The sequence below is a fragment of the Balaenoptera physalus genome (assembly GCF_965194825.1).
Source record: "Balaenoptera physalus genome assembly, chromosome: 8".
Taxonomy (NCBI): Eukaryota; Metazoa; Chordata; class Mammalia; order Artiodactyla; family Balaenopteridae; genus Balaenoptera; species Balaenoptera physalus.
This window is the reverse complement of record NC_138887.1, coordinates 69,502,311-69,527,103: the sequence shown is the minus strand read 5'-3', so window position 1 is coordinate 69,527,103 and position 24,793 is coordinate 69,502,311. Positions and strand designations below refer to the sequence as shown.

The 24,793-nt window shown below is 36.8% G+C and overlaps 1 protein-coding gene across 12 annotated transcripts in view; it reads right to left on the bottom strand.

Annotated features, from left to right (window-relative positions):
* The window catches only part of LOC309665527 (uncharacterized protein), a 714,473-nt gene that overhangs the window by 656,124 nt on the left and 33,556 nt on the right, over positions 1-24,793 (bottom strand). For all 12 annotated transcript variants that reach the window (XR_014266459.1, XR_014266460.1, XR_014266461.1 and 9 more), the window contains one exon: positions 13,452-13,659. The gene's annotated coding sequence lies outside the window, so the exon portion shown is untranslated. The remainder of the gene's footprint in view (positions 1-13,451; positions 13,660-24,793) is intronic.

Here is a 24,793-nt window from a genome sequence, read left to right as displayed (position 1 = left end):
GGTTTGCGTTTGTTTACACAAACAGAATTTAAAAGTCAAATAGCCCCTTTAGCCTTGAGGGGTATTTAAAAATGGCTGACTGGGAGTTCCCTTGCTTTCATCAAATAATTGATGAGTGAAAATTGCATCAGTTTGGTCTTTCTGTTGCTCCTAGATGGCATAAGAAAACCTTAATATGTTAAGTGTCTTTCCAGTGATGAAAAACTCTGCTGTGTGGTTTTATAAATTCACTCAAATTATCAATGCTTTTGCTAATCCTTTCCCACTTGTCAAAACAAATATTTTCTAAGGAAGGCTCTATTTTTCATTAAAATATTCAACTGGATGCAAGCAAAGTAAATAATAAATCTCCAGAGTAGGCATCTACCAAATCACGCAAGCAGGAGAGATTTTTCCAGACTTGAAAGAACAAGTACTCAGTGAATCCAAGGTGAGGGGTAAAGGGAGGCTGAGAATGAGGCAAGAATCTGATGAACCTGTTTTCTTCTCATTGTCCCACTTCCTTGTTTGCTGTTCTTCACAAATCCTATTGAATATCAAGATTTGGCTTCTTATGAATAAGACGCTTAATAGAGAAGCACGTTAGCTTTTTCAAGCCCATAAATGCCTTTTAAATGTTCACAGAATTTTGCAGCAATCTGATGAAAAAGTATTGAAAAACACAGTTTGTATAATTGTGTCATTAAAAAATTTTTTAACTATTACTAAAGGAGTTCAGTGCTGTTGAATACAAAATATCAGTACTTAGGGTTGCTATTTACATTTATGAGCTAAAAGGACTCTTCAGAATTGTCTAGTCTAATTTCCTCATTGTACATTTTTGTTTTATTTTCTCCAAGCAATGTATTTTGTTTGCTTTGGGGTTATGTTAAAGAAAATGGAGGGCTTCCCTGGTGGCGCAGTGGTTGAGAATCTGCCTGCCAATGCAGGGGACACGGGTTCGAGCCCTGGTCTGGGAAGATCCCACATGCCACGGAGCAACTGGGCCCGTGAGCCACAATTGCTGAGCCTGCACGTCTGGAGCCTGTGCTCCGCAACAAGAGAGGCCGCGATGGTGAGAGGCCCGCGCACCGCAATGAAGAGTGGTCCCCACTTGCCGCAACTAGAGAAAGCCCTCGCACAGAAACGAAGACTCAACACAGTCATAAATAAATAAATAAATAAATAAATAAAAGAACGTGAATTTCTAAAAAAAAAAAAAAAAGAAAATGGAAAATTTTTCAGAAACAAGGAATAGATGATAACTTTTTTAGAAAGAAAAGAAAATTAAGGAAAAGGGGGATTTGAGTGTATTGAGTAACATAGGAAAGATATTTACAGGACATAAAATCATTTCTAATGGAAAGAAGACATATAGGTTTGTCAATTTGCTAGGGTATCTTTTGGTTTTCTCTGTTTTTCTGAGTATTTTCTGAGATGGCCAGTTTTATACAGCATAGAGTCAAGTGCAAGTGGAACAAAAGTAATCTGCAAAGTTGAGAGACGGCTGTGACGAGTCCCCTGATTCTGGTTTCAGTCTGTCTACTGAACTCGGTATGCTCCAACAGAGATTATAATTCACCTGATGCAACAAGTGAGAAACAAGGGGAAAAACTGTTAAGAGCTCTATGGTAGGAGAGATTATGGCTATCGCCTCCACTTATTTTTAGTATCCCTTCTTTTGAGTGTGTGTCTAACAACTAGTAGAAATCAAATCATCTACTTGGATGTGACTTTTAGATGCTATATTATTATAATAAGTCCAGTCTCTAACATTCTCAATAAGGAATCATACAGTGACAGAGAACTCACTATTTTGTGAGACAATCTATTTCTATAAATACCAGCCATTGCTCCTAATGCTGCTATCCAGAGTCTCAACCTGAAAATAAGTTCTTTATCTCCTCCTGTCCATCTCCCACAACAACAACGAATCCCCTTTCCAGACATTGCTACATCTGTTAATGATATAACTCTTTGTCAAACTAAAAAACTCTGTGTTCCCTTCCATCTAAAAATTGTCTTGATTTACCAAGACTTGATTCTACTTTGAAATCTATAGCTTCTGTCCCTACCCAGTTTCACTGATAACATACCATCACTTCTGCTGTATACTCATTCATCATATAGACCAAGGGTCCCCAAACCCCGGGCCATGGACTGGTACCGGTCCATGGCCTGTTAGGCACCAGGCTACACAGCAGGAGGTGAGTAGCAGGCGAGCGAGCGAAGCTTCGTCTCCCATCGCTCGCATTACCTCCTGAGCTCCACCTCCTGTCAGATCAGCAGCAGCATTAGATTCTCACAGGAGCATGAACCCTGCTGTGAACTGCGCATGCGAGGGATCTAGGTTGCGCACTCCTTACGAGAATCTAATGCCTGATGGTCTGAGGTGGAGCTGAGGCAGTGATGATGGCGCTGGGGAGCAGCTGCAGATACAGATTATCATTAGCAGAGAAACCATAATAAATCAATTGCTTGCAGACTCATATAAAAACCCTATCAGTGAGTGGCAAGTGAAAACAAGCTTAGGGCTCCCACTGATTCTGCATTATGGCTAGTTGTATAATTATTTCATTATATATTACAACGTAATAATAATAGAAATGAAGTACACAATAAATGTAATGAGCTTGAATCATCCCGGAACCATCCACCCCGGTCCATGGAAAAACTGTCTTCCGCGAAACTGGTCCCTGGCGCCAAAAAGGTTGGGGACTGCTGATATAGACCAGCTCTAATACAATATGGAAGGAGATTATACAGGACATGACTATCAGGAGGGAACACTGAGGACCATCTTGGAGGCTGGTAACCACACAATGTGACAGGAAAGATGACCATTGACAATGTTAGGATCCTTGAAGAAGAGGGTATCTTTCCTGATAGGTCTAGCAAAAAAAGCTCTAGAGATAATGCTAATTGGCTCAGTTTAGAGTGTGTGCCCATTCATGAACCAATAATTATGACCAGAGGAATGGACTCCTTTAATTGAGCACATCAGGGTCATCTGCCCACCTATAGCTCTTGAGGGAGAATGGTGTCATCTCCACCTAAACCACTGAATCAGAAAAGAGGGGATGCTGAACAGAAAAATTACATATGTCCTCTGTTCTACTTCACACTTGAACTGCTTTATTAGTCTTCTAAACCTCTTCACATTACCCTGCCTCTTTGCCTTCTTTTTCAAATGGCACATAGCTAACAAATTAATCTTCCTAAAACTCAACTTGGATTAAGCTGTTTCTTTTATCAAAATCTTCCCTAAATAGCTCCTCACTGCTTATAAGGTAAGTCCTTAGTCCTTAATCCGGCATTCACACTCTTCTACAATCTGACTCCAAACTCCTTTCCTAGTCTAATCTATAATTTTTCACCTCTCTGAAAAACCAATTTACTCACTCTCCTCCTAAAATGGCTTTGACTCCATGGCCTTATTCACATTGTTCTCATTCCTTATCTCCAAGAATGTCTTTTTCTCTCTTCTTCCCTCATTCAAAGTCCACCCATTCTTCAAGTACAACTTTTGAGTTTACTTTCATACAGCTTTCTATACTCATCCCAGCCTGAAGGAACTTCCTCTCCCTTTCTCTCTGTTGATAATATTTTTGTTGTATCATTCTTTGGCAAGTATGATGTACTGCTTTATTCTATCATGAATTCATTCAATAAATAACACATTATCTACCTATAGCTACTTATTTAGATTGCAAACTTTAAGAAACAAAGATTATGGCTTAGATTTCTTTTCATCCCATGTAAGGCTTGGCTTACAATTAATAAACACTTGTTTTTTTGATTTTGATTGTACACCTCTGGGTATTTATAGATATGAATGTCTTTAACCCAGTTTAGGAATTCAACTTTCTGATCAATGTACACATTAAGGAAAAATGCTGTTTCCACTGACTCTTTAATCACTATACAATGACACTCACATATTTTTTAAATTCCTTCTGCACCCTAGGTTCAATAAATTCCACACTTGAGGAAGGGCTGTTCAGAAATTAGAAGGTACTCCAGTTCTAAAAAGATGTGTACTTTCAACCACATATCTGCAGAAAATGAATTGTGACTTTCCAAACTGAATTGAATTACTGAAGCAATAATCTAGATGATTTTAGCCAACAGTTAAACACTACTACTCCAAGCTATCTACCTGCCATGATTAGACTCACCACAGTTTTAAAGATTTACACTTTTAAAGGAGGCTGTTTGGAGCAAAGCACAGTCAATGCAAATTGCTTCTAGGAAACTATTTATGAAGGAATTTGGCTATTTATGGCTTTGGCCAGAACTACTTGAGTTTTGGCTCGCAGTCTGTATTTTGCTTTCCTGGTAGAAACGTGTACTCACAGTATTCTGCCTGCAAGGATTCCTCGCCAAAAGGGAACCCACACCACTTCATCATGAAAGGACAAGAACTCTCCCAGGTAGGCTATTGGTGTGTACTCTAAATGAAAAGAACCCACCCATTTTTATATCCTTACCAAGTATCTACTAAGACACTGTTCTAGGTATTATGGATAAACACGGTACTAAGTGTTATAGATATATAAAATCATCCAAAGGTTACTCTAGAAAGAGTGCCAACCCAAAACAGCATGCAAGATCTACGTCGGTAGTAAGGATAATGTGTCATACATAATTAGAGAAGAGAGAGTTTTGTGTGGGCTGGGAGAACTCAAGAAAGGTCTCATAAAGAAAAGGGATCTAACCAGTGGATCACTTAGTAGAGGCAGGTAATTTAGTAGAAGCTCACCAGGAAATAGGACTGAAAATGACATATTCTAGACCAATAGGTTGTGAAAAGAGAGAGCTTAGACAGGGATATGCTTGGTAAAAGAAGGTAGGTAATTTGGGAATACACTAGAGAAGAGTTTTGGTAGTCTGTGTTTTGTCCTACAGACAATGGAGATTTTTGAAAGTTTCAGAGCACCAACAAAACAGTTTTAATATAAAATGAGAAATAAAAAATCACAAATAATTTTTGAAGAAAAAGAGATAGACAATTAAAAACAGAATCTTTTAAAATAGAAATCACAGATAGTTTAGAAAGGAATTAATAAAGCTTAAAGTCAACATTGTGAGTAGGAAGTATAGAATTTAAACATTACAGTGGTTAAATCATATATAACTGAAATAATTCAGCATTTTCATTCATATTTAGTACTCTTTCTTGATTATAAAACAATCCATATTCATAGGATTCCTTAGAAATTTTAACTATGTAAAAGATAACTAGAAACTTGGTAAGAAGGAAAATTATAAGTAAAAATTTTTAAACTGTTGTGATACAAAAGGGGTATCAAAAATTTTGCTCTGGGACTTCCCTGGTGGCACAGCAGTTAAGACTCGGCACTCTCAATGCAGGGGGCCCGGGTTTGATCCCTGGTCAGGGAACTAGATCCCACATGCATGCTGCAATGAAGAGGTCGCATGCCACAACTAAGGAGCCCACATGCTGCAACTAAGGAGGCTGCAAGCCACAACTAAGCAGCCCTCCTGCTGCAACTAAGACCTGGCGCAATCAAATAAATAAATAAAATTAAAAAAAAAATTTTGCTCTAAAATTCAAGTACTTCATTTTTGTGAGAACTTTACTCAAAGCCTATTCACAGATACTTTTGACATGGTTATCTCACACTTTTAACTAGTTTATCAGTTTGTAGCACTTCAGTTGTAACAACTTAGAAAAGTTTTGCTGCTAGGTGCTGGCATATTAAAAGCTTCAGGAAATTAAAGCTCATGCTGAGAGTAAAGACCAAAACAAACAACCTAGTCAAAAAGTGGGCAGAAGACCCAAATAGACATTTCTCCAAAGAAGACATACAGATGGCAAAAAAAACACATGAAAACATGCTAAACAACACTAATTATTAGAGAAATGCAAATCAAAACTACAATGAGGTATCACCTCACATTGGTTAGAATGAGCATCATCAGAAAATCTACAAGCAATAAATGCTGGAGAGGGTGTTGGGAAAAGGGAACCCTCTTGCACTGTTGGTGGGAATGTAAATTGATACAGCCACTATGGAGAACAGTATGGAGGTTCCTTAAAAAACTAAAAATAGAATTACCATATGACCCATCAATCCTACTACTGGGCACATACCCTGAGAAAATCATAATTCAAAAAGATATATGCACCCCAGTGTTCATTGCAGCACTATTTACAATAGCCAGGTCATGGAAGCAACCTAAATGCCCATCGACAGACGAATGGATAAAGAAGATGTGGTCCATATATACAATGGAATATTACTCAGTCATAAAAAGGAACGAAATTGGGTCATTTGTAGAGACGTGGATGGACCTAGAGACTCTCATACAGAGTAAAGTAAGTCAGAAAGAGAAAAACAAATATCCTATATTAACGCATATATGTTATCTAGAAAATGGTGCAGATGAACTGGTTTGCAAGGCAGAAATAGCGACACAGATGTAGAGAAAAAACGTATGGACCCCTAGAGGGGAAAGGGGGGGGTGAGATGAATTGGGAGATTGGGATTGACATTATACACTAATATGTATAAAATAGATAACTAATGAGAACCTGCTGTATAGCACAGGGGACTCCACTTCACGGTACAGCAGGAACTAACAAAACATTGTAAAACAACTATACCCCAATAAAACAATAAAATTTTTAAAAAACATAAAAAATTTACACTCACCAGTTAGAATAATCTCCTTAAGTATAGAAACAAACAGCTACTTGCATTTAAAATTATTGTAATTATTACAAAGTAATTTACATTCCTAATGACCCTGAGTCATGAACAAAACATTAAATTACACAGCATTTAATCGTTTAAAGCCTTGAGAGATTACTATCAAAAATAATTTTCTTTACATAGAGATCAGACTTGTGGTTGCCAAGGCGGAGGGGTCGGGGGGAGAGGAATTGACTGGGAATTTGGGGTTGGTAGATGCAAACTATTACATTTAGAATAGACAAACAACAAGGTCCTACTGTATAGCACAAGGAACTACATCCAATATCCTGGAATAAACCATAATGGAAAAGAATATAAAAAAAAGAATGTACATATGTATATAACTGAGTCACTGCTGTACAGCAGACATTGGCACAACACTGAAAATTAACTATACTTCAATTTTAAAATTTATAAAAAGAATAATTTTCTTTAAAACTTTTGGACCTAAAAGGGAAATTTTAAATTATTTAAATCCACAATTATTCAAAAGAAATGATAAACGGCGATAATAATAATAATTAGCTTGAGGGCTTCCCTGGTGGCACAGTGGTTAAGAATCTGCCTGCCAACGCACGGGACACGGGTTCGAGCCCTGGTCTGGGAAGATCCCACATGCCGTGGAGCAACTAAGCCCGTGCGCCACAACTACTGAGCCTGCGCTCTAGAGCTCACGAGCCACAACTACTGAAGCCCACAGGCCTAGAGCCCATGCTCTGCAACAAGAGAAGCCACCGCAATGAGAAGCCCACACACCGCAATGAAGAGTAGCCCCCATTCGCCGCAACTAGATAAAGCCCGCACCCAGCAATGAAGACCCAATACAGCCAAAAATAAATAAATAAAATAAATAAATTTGTTTAAAAAATAATAATAATAATTAGCTTGGGAAAGTTGTCTATTATAATAACAGTTTTAAAACTAGAAAAATATGAAAAATTAAATAAGATAACAAAATAAATTAAAGTTGCAATTATATTCAAAGTCAATATAATCCTAATTATGACTTGTAAAAATATCTGGAATACAAGGACACAGGCACAGCAGTCACTATTTTAACAAGCTTTTAACACTATTTCTCAGTCAGAATGTCACCACACTTAAAAGGAGTGCTTATTATTGAATCAAAATATCTGTTGAGCAAAAAGTTAAAGCATAAGTTGGAATGTTATAGGTACAAAATAATTGAGGGATATTATAAAATAATTATACCTCTTAATAAGTTTCATTCCAGCTAGAAATCCAGGTTAGCAGAAGTCAAACAGGAAAAACAAGGATTTTAAAAGTTGAGTGCAAGATGAGAAATGCTAACTGAAGTATTTATGGCACTTGTTTTATGTTTTGTGGCTCTGGACATTTACTAATTTTCCCTGCCTAGACTCTTACTCTTTCAGTGGTTCTTCATTCTGGTATTCAGCCTTTCCCAATGTAGTCTATGTGCTCTGAAGGAAGATGATCTCTTCCCCAGCTGTAGGTATGGACCCTGGATCAAACCATACCTGAAGCTCTCGTTTTCCATTTCAAAGCCAATGTGTTTCTAATATTGCTTTGTCATTTTGAATTGATTTGTATTACCTTATAAATATGTTTTAAGTTATATCATATTTATATAAAATTTGTATGAAATATGTCTGCTTAGTTAAAATCATATAAATGAAATGAACACTCATGTAGCAGACGTCAGCTTAAGAATAAAATCCTAGTGTCTCAGAGGTCTCCTAAGTGCCCTTCTTTGTTATAGCTGACTCCCCACCCCCATCCTCAGAGGTAGACACCATGCTGAATTTTTGGTCTATCATTCCCCTGCTTTCCTTTATCATTTTAACTCCTATGTATACCTATATAAAACTATTTTCAAAATAATGTTAAGATGTTTTTCATTTTTTCACTTTTTCACTTTCATTCTCTCACAAGGAATGGTGGAGTGTTCCAGAGGCTACATGAACTGTGATATTGCAACAGATTGAATACAGAAACAGATAACACAATCTATTAAGCCAGGCATAAAGAAATTTGTGAAAAAATATAAACAATGCCACTTTTCTCACTTTTGTTTTGGAAAATGTAGTTATTTTTCATAAAAATATTATTTATGTTAACATGTAATTATCTATTATTGTTATATGAAGTGAAATAAGTATTTACAAATAAATGTTGACAGATATAACCCACAGAAAAAAAAACCCTTGGGGGTTCTTCAAATAATTTTTAAGAGTGTAAATAGGTTCTGAGACAAAAGTATTGGAGGCATATAACAGGAATGGTATTGCTAGGCTGAATACTGCGCACATATTTTGATCATTTTTCTTTTGGATTGATGCTACTCTTATTAATTCATACAGTTTTTATTTTTGGATACTAATCATTTGCTTACACACTGCAAATACCATTTTGCAATGCAACTAATATTTTTCAGTCCCTCCATGGTTTCTTTTGATTATGAGGAGTTTTAATATTAGTGTAAAATGGATAAATTTTTTACTCTTTTGGTTCACATTCTTATATGTGTCTTATTTAATAAATCTATCCTCATTCAAAGGTTACAAAGATATTTTCCTATGTTTTCTTCTTTAAAGATATTTTCAAGTTTTCCTTTCAGAGTAAGTCTTTCATTTTTCCTAGACTTGATTTTTGTGGAAGAAAGTACAGTTTCTTTTTTTCAAAAAATGACGTTTTGTAAATTAACGTAAACAACAGCCCACTGACATACAAGTGCTGGTACAAATCAAATTTTTCCTCTATGCCTGGGTCAGTTTCAGTGTTCTCTATTCCATTCCCTTGGTCTGTTTGTCTAACCCTGTGTTAAACAATTTTCACAGCTTTATGTTAGCCTTGATATCTGAAAGAGCAAATCATCTTATATTGTTCTTCTTCTCTGGGAATTTCATGACTATTCTTGACCTCTTGCTCTTCCATGATAATTTAGAATTAATGTGTCTAGTTCCATGAAAAATCCTGATGGGACAACCATTAGAATCACATTGAAAAAATAGATATATTGGGGGAGAATTGCAATTTTAATATACTGAGTTCTTCTAGCCAAGATTATGGAAGATCTTTATGTTCATTTGGATATTCTTTAATTCCTTTTCCAATGCAGTTAATGCTTTTCTCCATAAGGAGCTTGCTTATCTTTCATTAACTCTATTAGTAGGTACTTCGTGCCTGGGGTTACTATAAGAAATGGTATCTTTCCTAATTGCATTATTTAACTATTCATTGCTGCTGCCTAGAAATACAATTGACTTTTGTATGTTGATGTTTTTATCTAGCAATCTTGCTAAACTCTGATTAAATCTTATACTTTATCTGTGGACTCTCAGGTTTTCTATGTAAAATTACAGTTGATCTTTGAACAACAGGGATTTGAAGTGCGCAGGTCCACTCACACATGGATTTTTTTTTCAATAAATACATACTATAATACGGCATGATCCACAGTTGGTTTAACCTACAGATGAGGAACTATGGATACAGAGAGCTTACGTCCCACTGCCTCCACCTTTAACCCCCTTAACCACCCCCTGTTGCTCAAGAGTCAACTGTATTTCATCCATGAATAATGACAATTTTGTTTCCTCCTTTTTAATCATTATACTTTTTATTTCTTCTTCTTTCCTTGCTACACAAGCTAGGACTACAGGAACAATGTTGAACAGTGATGGTGATAGAGGACATCTTTGCCCTGTTCATTATTTAAGGACATGCTTTCAACGCTACATTAGGCAGTGCTGTATGGTTTGGGGGCAAGCCCAATGGTAGCTTAAAAACGTTTCCTTTTAACCCTTCTACACTGTTGGTGGGAATGTAAATTGGTGCAACCACTATGGAAAATAGTATGGAGGTTCCTTAAAAAACTAAAAATAGGGCTTCCCTGGTGGCGCAGTGGTTGGGAGTCTGCCTGCCGGTGCAGGGGATGCAGGTTCGAGCCCTGGTCTGGGAAGATCTCACATGCCACGGAGCAACTAGGCCCGTGAGCCACAACTACTGAGCCCACATGCCACAACTGAAGCCCACGAGCCTAGAGCCCGTGCTCCACAACAAGAGAAGCCACCGTGATGAGAAGCCTGCGCACCGCAACGAAGAGTAGCCCCCACTTGCCGCAACTAGAGAAAGCCTGCGCGCAGCAACAAAGACTCAACGCAGCCAAAAATAAATAAATAAAATAAATTTATTAAAAAAAAAAAAAAAAAACTAAAAATAGAGCTACCATACGATCCAGCAATCCCATTCCTGAGTATATATCCAGAAGAGATGAAAATGATAATTTGAAAGGATACATCACCCCAATGTTTACAGCAGCACTATTTACAGCACACTATTTGAAGTGTCCATCAACAGATTAATGGATAAACAAGATGTAATATATATATTTTTTCCATTGCATATATATATAATATATACATATAATATTGCATAAAAAAGAATAAAATATTGCCAGTTGCAGAAACATGGATGGACCTACAGAATATCACACTAAGTGAAGTTAAGTCAGACAGAGAAAGACAAATATTATATGATCTCACTTATCTGTGTAATCTAAAAAATAATACAGGGACTTCCCTGGTGGTCCAGTGGCTAAGACTCTGCACTCCCAATGCAGAGGGCCCAGGTTTGATTCCTGCTCAGGGAAGTAGATCCCACATGCTGCAACTAAGAGTTCTCATGCTGCAACCAAAGATCCCACGTGCCGCAACTAAAGATCCCGCATGTAGCGACGAAGATCCTGTGTGCCGCAACTAAGACCCAGTGCAGCCAAATAAATATATAAGTATTAAAAAAAAAAAAGCAATGGAGTTAAAATTTATAAAAAATAAAAAAATAAAAATAAATAATACAAATGAATCTATTTACAAAACAGAAACAGATTCACAGACATAGAAAAGAAACTTATGGTTACCAAAGGGGAAAGGGGGGGGAGATAAATTAGGAGTATGAAATTAATAGGTACACACTGCTATGTACAAAATACATGAGCAACAAGGATTTACTGTATCAAGGAACAATATTCAATATCTTATAACAACCTATAATGGAAAGTAATCTGAAAAAAATTATATATATAACTGAATCACTTTGCTGTACACCTGAAACTAACACAATATTGTAAATCAACTATACTTCAGTTTTAAAAGTTCCCTTTTATTCTGTTTGCTAAATTTTTTTTATGAATACAGAGTTATGCAGAATGCTTTTTCTGCATCTATTGAGATGATCATATGATTTTCTTCTTTGAACTGTTAGTATAGTGAATTACATTACAGTAATATATTTTCTAATGTTAAATCATCTAACATCCTTGTAATAAACTTAATAATAATGTATTATCTTTTTTAAAAATTTGCTATCAAGCAAATCAGTTTGTTCATTTAAAAAATTTTTTTACATTGAATTAAAAAATAAAATTGTACTGTTTTTTTACTAACTTTGGTTTCAAGGTTGTGCTAACCTCATAAAACAAGTTGGGGAACATTCTTTCTCATCTGTTTTCTGGAAAAGTTTGTGTTATATTGGATTGGTCTGTTCTTTGAATGTTTGGATAACTGACCAGGAAAACCTCCTGTGCCTGATTTTATTTGTTTGTTGTTTATGTTTTACTTTATAAAAAGATTTTAATTAAATTTCAGTTGCTCAAAAATTGTGCTAAAATCTCTTACTCTGGTGGTAAATTTTTTTAAAATCTCTTTGTGGTTCTGTCATATTATGTTTTGAGGCTATATTATTAGAGACATAAAATTTAGAATTACTTTATCTTCTTAGTGAACTGAATATTTTATCATTATGTAATAACTCTCTTTAAAGTCATTTTATCTGGTAATATAGTTAGATAATGTTTCTTTTACTTGATATTTCACAGGTACCCCTTTTGAATCCTTAATTTTTAGTTTTTCTGTGTTCTTGCAATTTACATCTGACTTATGTAAACAGCATAAGTGTTTGTTTCAATCCAGTCTGAAAATTTTGCCTTTTGATTGGAAAGTTTATTCCATTCATAGTTGTGGTGCTTACTGATACATTTAGACCTATTTCTACCTTCTTATTATGTGCTATCTGTCCCATTTTTCATGCCTTTCCCTCCTTTCCCAAAGTTTCATTTTCCCTCATCCTCACCCTCAGCAGACAGTTGCTTCCTATAGCACTGAGAAAAAAGAAGCAGTCAGAGGAGAACTTCCCCAAGCTCATCCACAACATCTAGCCACTTCACTGCATCTGGACTCATCTATAGCACATTTTCTTCTGTTGAGGATAAATTGTTCGTCCTCCTAGCAAAGGCCAAGCCCACCATTCGTGCACTAAATCCATCCCCTCTTGCCTTCTCAATGACCTGGCTAGAGCAACTCTCCACTCTCTATTCTGCATCATCCATCTTCTACTCTCTATGGGATCGTCCCCATAAGCCTATGCATACAATTTTTTTCCATCATAAAATGTTCCTGGTTCTGGACCCTGTTTTCTCCTCCAGTCACCACTCCAATTCTCTTCTTTATTTTACAGCAAAAGTCCTAAGAAGAGTTGTCTATACTTGGATTGGTCTGTTCTTTGACTTGTCTCCAGTTTCTGTTCTCCCCTTCTCTGAACCACCTCCCGTGAGGTAAGTTATCAGTGACCTTCACATTTTAAATCTTGTTCTCATTTCTCATCCTACTTGATCACACAAAAGCACTTGACACAGCTGATTACACCCCTTTCCTTGAAATATTCCTTTCACTTGGCTTCCAGGGCACTCACCGGTCCCACTTTTTCTCTTACCTCATTAGTGGCATCTTAATTTCCTTTGTCCTTTACTCCTCATCTCTCTCACCACCACACGTTGGAATGTTCCAAAGCTCAATCCTTGGAATTCTTTTCTTTTCTAACTACTAATACTCCACTGGTGAATTCGTGGTTTAAATATTTGAGACGCCAATGCGTGCTTCATGAAGTCGGGGATCTGCTTTGCCTGTTGTGTCCCCAGCCCCTTAGAGAGACACAAAAAGAACATTCAATAAATATTTGTTGAATAAATCAATAGTTTGAAAAAACACAAAAAATAAAAGTTATTAGTTACTGTTTAAAAATAAACATGAACCCTCTTAATGACATACTTCTGGAAAAGATGACCCAGAACATATAGATGCTCATAAAATGGGTAAATTTACTGGAGTAGAATAATCTAGGAAATAGGCCCAGTATATAAATATATTGAATATTGGAAGTCTGGTAACTCCTTTATTAAATAATTGCATAATAAAAATAAGAGAAATGTTGTCTTTGGCATTTTTAAGCCAATGCCTACCTCTTACTTTTTGCCTTAACAAAGTGTATTGCAAACTTTAAAAAGGTCTTTTAAATGGTGAAACCTTGGTGACTTGCTTAGAGAGGTGAATACTTAATTGCTCAAAATTAATAAACAGGAAAAGAATAAAGAGATTATAGAAAGCCCATAGATAGTATCTTTCCCAGTGTCTCTGTTTATTAAACAATTTTATTTCTTCTTTATTAAAATGTTCATTCAATTCTTTTCTCCATTTATTGGAGCCTAAACTTTTGCTTCTATTCTGAATTTGTATGAGCTATTTTAAATATTTGACATCAATCTTTTAAATTTACAGCAAACATTTCCCCTCAACTTACATTTTTTCAAAAATAAAACTTTAAATTTTAACACTTTGACCTTAATAGAATTTATTTTGAGGTACTGTATGAAATCAAGTATTATAAAACACTTTGTTATTTATAAGCACTTTGTCAGTTCTTAAAACACTTGTATAAAAATAAATGGCAATCTCTTTTTTAGAGACAGTTGGATTTAGAGTTATAAAATTCCAACATTTTAAATGACATTTCAATTTTACTTAAATGTGTTTTAAAATAAATGACCTAGGTTAAATACAATGTCAAAAATAATGAAAACAGATTAAAATAGACTCCTGTTTAATATCTCTCCCACTCCTAATCTTCTCTGATCCTTTTACAGTCATAAGGGTCAAACATTTATGTTTATAGAAACAGCAGTTGGGTTTTGTCTCTTAAAGCAAGTTTCTCTCATGGGTATTAACAACAGCATTCGTAATGTTGATGATGACTCAATTATTCCTGGAAAATGCATCTTAAACCAGGCATCAAAAAGATGATGAAATGACATGAAACCGTGAAATAATGTCTTTGTGATTTTTTTTTAAAATAATGAAACAAAGAAGGAAATTGTCACGGAGCAACTAAGCCCGTGCGCCACAACTACTGAGCCTGGGCCCTAGAGCCCACAGGCCACAACTACTGAGCCTGTGTGCCACAACTACTGAAGCCTGCGCACTGCAAATACTGAAGCCCGAACTCCTAGAGCCCGTGCTCCGCAACAAGAGAAGCCACTGCAGTGAGAAGCCCACACACTGCAACGAAGAGTAGCCCCCACTCGATGCAACTAGAGAAAACCCCGCACAGCAGCGAAGACCCAACACAGCCAAAAATAAATTAAAAATTTAAAAAATGAAACAAAGAAGGAAATTGTCTACTGAAAAAAAAGGTATGACTGTACTTACTTTATTTAAAAGAGTTCAGGGCTTCCCTGGTAGCTCAGTGGTTAAGAATCTGCCTGCCAATGCAGAGGACACAGGTTCGAGCCCTGGTCTGGGAAGATCCCACATGCCGCGGAGCAACTGGGCCCGTGAGCCACAACTACTGAGCCTGCGCGTGTAGAGCCTGTGCTCCACAACAAGAGAAGCCATGACAATGAGAAGCCACGACAATGAGAAGCCCGCGCACTGCGATGAAAAGTAGCCGCTGCTCGCCGCAACTAGTGAAAGCCTGCGCACAGAAATGAAGACCCAACACAGCCAATAAATAAATAAATAAATAAATAAATTTAAAAGAGTTCATATGAGAGGGATATAAAGTAGATTTTTTTTTTTTTTTTTAGGCCAAGCTGTGCTGCATGTGGGATCTTAGGTCCCCAACCAGGGATCGAACCCATACCCCCTGCATTGGGAGCGCAAAGTCTTAACCACTGGACTGCCAGGGAAGTTCCTAAAGTAGATATTCTTGATCAAAAGAGAAAATGAGCATTTTTTGGTCCTTAAACAAGCTTATCTATCACTGCATAACAAATTTCTGCCAAATCGACAGCTGAAAACAACTTATTATCTGTCACAGTTTTGTAAATTGACTGACTTCAGCTTGGTGATTCTCATTTTGGAGACTTTCATGCTTTTGCTCAGGTAATTGATGGGGCTGAAGTCATCTGAAGGCTTGCCTTGGACATCCAAGATGGCTTCTTCACTCACATGATTTACACTTTAACTGGGTAGGCTGGTCAGGCATCTGTCCCTTCCCATGGCCTCTCTATGAGCCTGGGTTGAGTTTTCTCACAGCATGGTGGTCTAAGGTAAATTTTAAGTGGCTACTTGTTTCCCCTATAACAAGAGCTCTAAGAGACCGGGGCAGAAGCTTACAACGCTTTTTTTGTGATCCAGCCTTAGATATTACAAATCATCACCACTACTGCACTCTATTTGTTAAATGGGGCCAGCCCAGATTCACTGTGGGGGAATCTTGAACAAGAGTATGACTACTAGAAGGTATAATTCAAGAGAGACCATCTTTGGAGACCAGCTACCACAAGTGCTTTCTACAATATTTGACATAGAGCTGGTAAAGGTGCCCAAAAGAGCATCAAAAGAATATGATGGGTTAAAAAAAGTGGAAAAAAATCAGGAATGATTCTTTAATCCTACGCAGCCAAGTGTGAATTTTCCAATTAATTTTACGATCTTTAAGTAATTGCTATAACTTGTCCTTCTGACTATATTCTCTTCTGCTACTTTGGGGAATTTAACTGTGTATTCAAACTGATACCAGGCAATGAGAAAAGGACAGAACAAACACCTAGAAACTCCCAACTGAATGATACCACATGAAAGTCTGGCCCCTTGAAAGGTACATTTCTTTTTTAAGTACTAGGTGTACATACAACTTATCATAATATAATAGTAGGTATGCTAAAAATGTTATAAAATTTTAGACCTTGAAGGGACTTGAAAGCCAATCTTTTTTTTTGGCCACACCATGTGGATTGCAGGATCATAGTTCCCTGACCAGGGATTGAACCCAGGCCATGACAGTGAAAGCCCCAAGTCCTAACCACTGGACAACCAGGGAATTCCTGAAATCCAATCTTTATTTCAAAGACACTCTAACTAAGGCCAAGAGTGGTTAAGCAACTTGCTAAATGTTTACATAAGTCATTGAAGACATTCTAACTCCTAGTCCACAAATTTGCACGCAACATGCTGCCTTTTTCACTTACCCAGTAGTGTTTGAACTAAATCCTTACTAACAAGACAACTGGACTTGAGTATGGTTGATCCTTATTAATTTTTAAGACTGCAAAGTGATACCTGTGATGTATTAGAGAGTACAAAGTGGTGTACAGAGAGACAAAAACAGCCCAAGTTTATTCTAGACCAGCGATTCTCAAATTTTAGTAAAGTATGAACTCCTTTTAAAGAAAAAAGAAGGGGGAAAAACTCTCAATGGCCACATTGTTGACTTAAATTTCTCTTTTAAAAACTACATGATTACGTTCAAATATAAAACTTTGTGTAAATTTCTTATGATTAGAACACGTATGTAACTATGAAACCAAAACAAATGTGTAAGTTTGTTAAATAATATCTAACATATATACTAGTTAATGGGTAGTAGGCACTTTACATACAGCAACTCATTTAAAACTCACAACAACTCTATTAGGTGGGCACTATTATACTCATTTAGTAGATGGGGAAATCAAGACACAACTGGTCAGTGGGGACCTGGGTTTCACAAAAAGTTCACAGACAATTGAGTATGAAGAATGATATTGTTGGATAGAAATTAAATTGCTGCTTGTAATGTGAGTGTGGTACTGACTGTAACTTTGTAGATCTTCTGGTTTAACATACTTAAAATGAGCTCTCAAAAAGATACATGCACCCCAATGTTCGTAGCAGCATTATTTGCAATTGCCAAGATATGGAAGTAACCTAAGTGTCCATCAACGTTGATGAATGGATAAAGAAGAAGTGGCACACACACACACACACACACACACACACACACACACACATGGAATACTACTCAGCTATAAAAAAGAATGAAGTTTTGCCATTCACAACAACATGGATGGACTTGGAGGGCATTATGCTAAGCGAAATAAGCCAGACAGAGAAAGACAAATACTGTATGATATCACCTATATGTGGAATCTAAAAAATACAACAAACTGGTGAATGGAACAAAAAAGAAGCAGACTCACAGATATAGAGAGCAAACTAGTGGTTACCAGTGGGGAGAAGGAAGGAAAGAGGGTCAATATAGGGGTAGGGGATTAAGAGGTACAAAATATTAGGTATAAAATAAGCTACAAGAATATACTGTACAACACAGGGAATATAGCTGATATTTTATAATAATCACAAATGGAGTATAACCTTTAAAAATAGTGAACCACTATATTGTATACTTGTAATTTATGTAATAAAAAAATGTTTTAATTAAAATGAGCTGAATAGTGACTAATTTCTCCCATCCCTTTTTTCTCTTCTGTCAACTGCTAAATATACCTTGGAAGAGCACAAATTAATGTTATTTGGTCTTCACTAGAAGCAAATGTCTTGTTAGAAACTAAGTCTACATTTCCTCACTCATTAAAAATTTTTTAGACAATTCCTGATACTATTTTTATTATTGAAATATAATTCACATACTATAAAGTTCACTCTTTTAAAGTGTACAATTCAGTAGTTTTTAGTGTATTCACAAAGTTGTGCAACCATCACCATTATCTAATTCCAGGATATTTTCATCATATCAAAAAGAAATACCCTACCCATTAAGGAGTCATCCCCCATTCCCTTTTCCATCAGCCAGTAAATTAACAACTACTAATTTATTTTCTGTCTGTATGGATTTGCCTATTCTGGACATTTTATATAATGGAATCATAAAATATATGGGCTTTTGTGTCTGGCAGCTTTCACTTGAACTAATTTTTCAAGATTCATCTATGTTGTAGTCTGTATCAGTACTTCATTTATTTTTATAATAATATCTGAATAATATCCTATTATATGAATATACTACATTTCATTTGTACATCAATTGATAGACGTTTAGGTTGTTTCCATTTTGGAGCTATTATAAATAATACTGCAGTGAACATTTGAGTGCAAGATTTCCTAAGGACATGTTTTCAATTCTCTTGGGCATATACCTAGGAGTAGAATTGTTAAACTATTTCAAAATAGGTGCACCATTTTACATTCCCATCAGCAATGTATGAGGATTCTAATTTCTCTACTTTCTCATCAACTCTTAATATTATAATACTGACTTTGATTATAGCCATACTAGTGGATGTGAAGTGGTACCTCATGTGATTTTGATTTGCATTTCTCTAAGAACTAATGATGTTGAGCATCTTTCCATGTTCTTGTTGGTCATTTGCATATCTTCTTTGGAGAAATATGTATTCAAATCATGTGCCCATTTTATAATTGGGTTATTTGTCTTTTTATTGTTCAGCTGTGAGTTCTCTCATTAGGCTTTGACAGGGTGATACTGCTAGGCACCAATGCAATAATAAATGCAAAAAACATGGGTTCTGAAATTGCATACTTGTACTCAGTTATAAAGTGGTCATCTATGAGATCCAGAATCAAATCTGCTTTTACTGAAATTTTGAAGCTTATCATTAAAAAATATACATTTTAAATGTTTAATAAAATACTGATATCAGAAATATTCCCTCCACGTAATATCACAGAGAGTAAATTTTTCAAAGAAGGCAGTGTTAGTTACAATAGCAAAAGAATCAGAAAATGTATTATCCTAAAGCTGAGGGTTAAGAAAACAATTCTATACCAATATTATGGACTACATAGCAATTAATAATTATAAGCATCTGGACTATGTTGATATATGGAAATTCATTCATGAAACAATGTTAGCTATGAAATATCTGTCTTATACAGATATACACTCATATACTCTAATAGATTTATAAATGTGTCTACATCATTTTGTCTTCAGACACAATCTATAAAATATGTTCTTATAAATCTATTAAAATTTATTAATATATGTATAAATGTTTGTATATAATTTTATCTTCAATCTATTTCAAACAGATTATATACATATAAATTTATTAAAATCTGTGAATGTGCTTTGGCAAAAAATGTAAGGTAATGTTAACAGAATTTTATGTTTATTGGATTGTTTGGTTTCAAAAAGCAGTGTTCCACAAAAATGGTTCTATTTTATTAATAGCATTGCTCACAAAGATTCAGTGCTCAAAAAAAATTTGGGAATTTGTTGGGAAGATGTTAAGTAAATGTTTTTAGGTAGAAGTTCTCAGAGCCTTTAATCTACTAATATGCATTGTGAATCTCTAAAAGAAAGAGGTTCTTCATATTATTTACCTCAAAGTCTGTTATTTTCATCATGATTTACATTTATATTACTTGTGTAAACAAATTTGTGTAAATCTCATTTGCACTTGTTTACTAATTTATCTTCTCCACCAAACTATAAATTCTAACAGGACAGGTAAGTATATCTCTCTTCTTCACCGTTGTTCCTAGTGCCTCAGCCAGGGCATACAGAAGGAGCTCAATAAATACTTTTGTAGTGAATGTATTACTTGGAGGAGCATCTTGAGGGACAAGGGCTTGAAGTTACACACTTTGGAAACTACGACTCTAAAGTTATTCAATTGTATAATAACTTCAAAGAAAAATTTGTGTTAAAACCTCTAGGCCAGAGGCAGAGTCAAGATGGCGGTGTGGGACGACACGGAGTTAGCGTCTCCCCACAATTAGGGTGCCTGCCGGCCAATGGTGGGAAACTCTAATGCCCAAGGAGATGGGAGGGACGTCCAAGTGAACCGGTAGGACGTGGGGGGACTGAGGGGTGAGGAGAAGCGTAGATCAGACAGGATCGGCACCCCTGAGGCAGGGGAGATCAAGAGATGCAGGCAGGAGGCACTCTCCAGGAAGAGATGGAGAGGAGCGGAGGGCGATTGCCTGGCCCACTCGGGCCGGGGAGACTGCTGAGCTCCCAGGCCGGTCCCCTGCCCTCTAAAGCCCCCTCCAAGCCGCATGGGTCCTGGGGGCATAGGAGGGAGGCCAGGGAGATCAGGAGAGGCAGGAGGGAGGAGCCATCTGGGAGGAGTGGGAGAGGAGCGGAAGGTGTTTGCTCTGCCCACTTGGGCCTGAGGAGCCTGCTGGGCTCCCAGGTGAGGTCCCCGCCCTCCGAGACCAGGGGTGGGGGGCACGCCTGGGGCCCCTTCTGTTCCTTGAGCCTAAGCCCCACCCCCCACAGCCCACAGGGCTGGAAAAGTCCTAAGCATAGGCCCCGCCTACCACCCAAACTTCACCCTTGCTTAGGCCCCGCCCTCCACAGCCAAGGCCATCCCCCCCCCTTTTTTTTCTTCTTTCTTTCTTTTTTTTCTTTTCCCTCCTCCTCTTTTTTACTATTGTGATACTGATGTACCTTCTGGTTGTTGATTCATCTATATTTTTATATTCTTTCTAATATATCTGTTAGTTTCCTAGTCTAATTTTATTTTTTACTTTGTTATTGTTCTTTTTTTTTTTTTGGCTGCCCCACATGGCTTGCGGGATCTTGGTTCATCATCTGGGGGTCTGGCCAAAGCTCCTGTGGTGGGAGCTCCAAGTCTGAACACTGGACTAACAGAGAACCTCAGACCCCAGGGAATATTCATCGGAGTGAGGTCTCATGGAGTTCCTCGTCTGAGCACCAAGACCCAGCTCTACCTAACAGCCTACAGACTCTAGTGTTGGAAGCCTCAGGCCAAACAACCAGTAAGACAGGAACACAATCCCACTCGTTAAAAAAAAAAAAAAAAAGAGAGAGATGGCAAAAAAATATGTCACAGATGAAGGAGCAAGGTAAAAACCTACAAAACCAAATAAATGAAGAGGAAATAGGCAATCAACCTGAAAAAGAATGCAGAGTAATGACAGTAATGATTCAGAATCTCGGAAATAGAATGGAGGCACGGATTGAGAAAACACAAGAAATGTTTAACAAAGATCTAGAAGAACTAAAGAACAAACAAACAGAGATGAACAACACAATAACTGAAATGAAAAATACACTAGAAGGAATCAGTAACAGAATAACTGAGGCAGAAGAATGAATAAGTGAGCTGGAAGACAAAATGGTGGAAACAACTGCTGAGGAGCAGAATAAAGAAAAAAGAACGAAAAGAATTGAAGACAGTCTCAGAGACCTCTGGGACAACATTAAACGCACCAACATTCGAATTATAGGGATTCCAGAAGAAGAAGAGAAAAAGAAAGGGATTGAGAAAGTATTTGAAGAGATTATAGTCAAAAACTTCCCTAACATGGGAAAGGAAATAGTCACCCAAGTCCAGGAAGCACAGAGAGTCCCATACAGGATAAGCCCTAGGAAAAACACACCAAAACACATATTAATCAAACTAACAAAAATTAAATTGAAAGAAAAAATATTAAAAGCAGCAAAGGAACAAAAAATAACATACAAAGGAATCCCCATAAGGTTATCAGCTGATTTTTCAGCAGAAACTCTGCAGGCCAGAAGGGAGTGGCAGGATATACTTAAAGTGATGAAAGGGAAAAACCTACAACCAAGATTACTCTACCCAGCAAGGATCTCATTCAGATTCCTTGGAGAAGTCAAAAGCTTTTCAGATAAGCAAAAGCTAAGAGAATTCAGCACCACCAAACCAGTGTTACAACAAATGCTAAAGAAATTGTCTAAGCGGGAAACACAAGAGAAGAAAAAGACCCACAAAAACAAACCCAAAACAATTAAGAAAATGGTAATAGGAACATACATATCGATAATAACCTTGAATGTAAATGGATTAAATGCCCCAACCAAAAGACACAGACTGGCTGAATGGATACATATACCCTGAGAAAACCATAATTCAAAAAGAGACATGTACCACAATGTTCATTGCAGCCCTATTTACAATAGGCAGGACATGGAAGCAACCTAAGTGCCCATCAACAGATGAATGGACAAAGAAGATGTGGCACACATATACAATGGAATATTACTCACCCATAAAAAGAAATGAAATTGAGTTATTTGTAGTGAGGTGAATGGACCTAGAGTCTGTCATACACAGTGAAGAAAGTCAGAAAGAGAAAAACAAATACCACATGCTAACACATATATATGGAATCTAAAAAAAAAAAAAAAAAAAGGTACTGATGAACATAGTTGCAGGGCAGGAATAAAGAGGTAGACATAGAGAATGGACTTGAGGAGATGGGGTGGGAGTGGCGAGCTGGGGCAAAGTGAGAGTAGCATCGACATATATACACTACGGAATGTCAAATAGTTGGCTGGTGGGAAGCAGCGGCATAGCACAGGGAGATCAGCTCCGTGCTTTGCGATGACATAGAGGGGTGGGATAGGGAGGATGAGAGGGAGGCTGAAGAGGGAGCGGATATGGGGACATGTGTATGCATATGGCTGATTCGCTTTGTTGTGCAACAGAAACTAACACAGTATTGTGAAGCAGTTATACTCCAATAAAGATCTATTAAAAAAAATAAAAACCTCTAGGCCACTAGAGATCCATTTAATAAATTATTGCTGCACTTCAGTGGAATCCATTACTACTTCAGGGAACTAAAGAGATTTCTCAGAGAGCACGTCATGACCTGGAAAAATCTTGCAAAATCATTTTTATACTCTGCAACTCCAACTGAAAACTGTAGTAAAAATGACAGTAACCATGGAAGAAGTTGAAAGAAATCATGCTTTGCATGAATACCAACAATTTTGTGGAACACATTTGGTGACATGAGATTTTCCATCAAGGATGGCTTCTTATTTTAATAGTTCAAGTACGAAGAGCAGACATTCCTTCTGGAAATTGCAAATTATTGACTCATTGATTCTCTTTTAGGATAAGTGATTTCACATACAACTTGATTTTTTTTTTTGAATAGCCCATGTTATGACAGTTATTAAAAATATTTAAAATATATAGCTTTCCTACCTGTATTATACAACCATTTATAGTTTAGGTTTAAAAATGCTTTATTTTTTAATAACCTCTTGTGAAAGTGATATAATGCTATTGTATTTTTTAAGAACATAGGAAAGCTACTTTTCATCAACTACTAAGATTCATGAATTTCCTCCACTTGTCCTACAGAAGTGTTATAAAGATGCTAATTTCATTATTTCAGAGTAGTGTTGAAACAAAATAATCAAAATTGACATAAAATTTAATTATTTTTTTCCACTTAGCAAAGTGGAAAGAATTTTACCAGATGCCAACGCTGCCACATCATGACACACCACTGAAAGGTAGCTTATGTCTAAACTTCAAACCTCGATAATATTTGTAGGTGGAGGAGGGGGCACATGTCAAGTCAAACAAAGAATGTATTTCCAAAGCAGCATTTGCAAAGGTTAATCTCTCTATAGACTACAGAGGGGAAAGTGCAGTGTCCAATGATCGATCCAAGACCGACTTCAAGAGTTTTTTTCCTGGTTAATAAACCACCGGGAGAGATTGTTTTTAAACTTAAATTTGCTGAAATGGGGATTCACTAATGCATGCAAACAAATTCCCCAAATTTGAGAATCTTCACTGAACTGATTTTATATTTGAGAATAAAGATCTCTTGCTTCTGCTTACATCTTCAGCACAAAAAATAAAGGATACCTGACTATTTGGCAATCTACAGAGAGAAAATCCACATAATCCCCAAACCAAAGGTGGCCTTACAGCTCAGGAATCCTCTGAACACTCAAGGCCATTGCGGCCCTGGCAGTCAAACGTCTTTCCCAGGAACCCAGGTATCCTGACCGCCAGGCCTAACCGTCTTTTCTCCAACACCAAAGCTCCAGCGCCACCAGCTAGAGTAAAGGTCAAAGCTACCAAACTGCTATGCAGCCCGCAGGCTCTGAGGGTTCTACTATCCCAGGGAGTTTTTAAATGTGGTTCACGAAAGGGCATTTCTGAACATTTTACTCCAAGGACACAGTCCAGCCAAAAGATGATTTGGGTGGGTAGAGGTGAGGGAAAGAACACG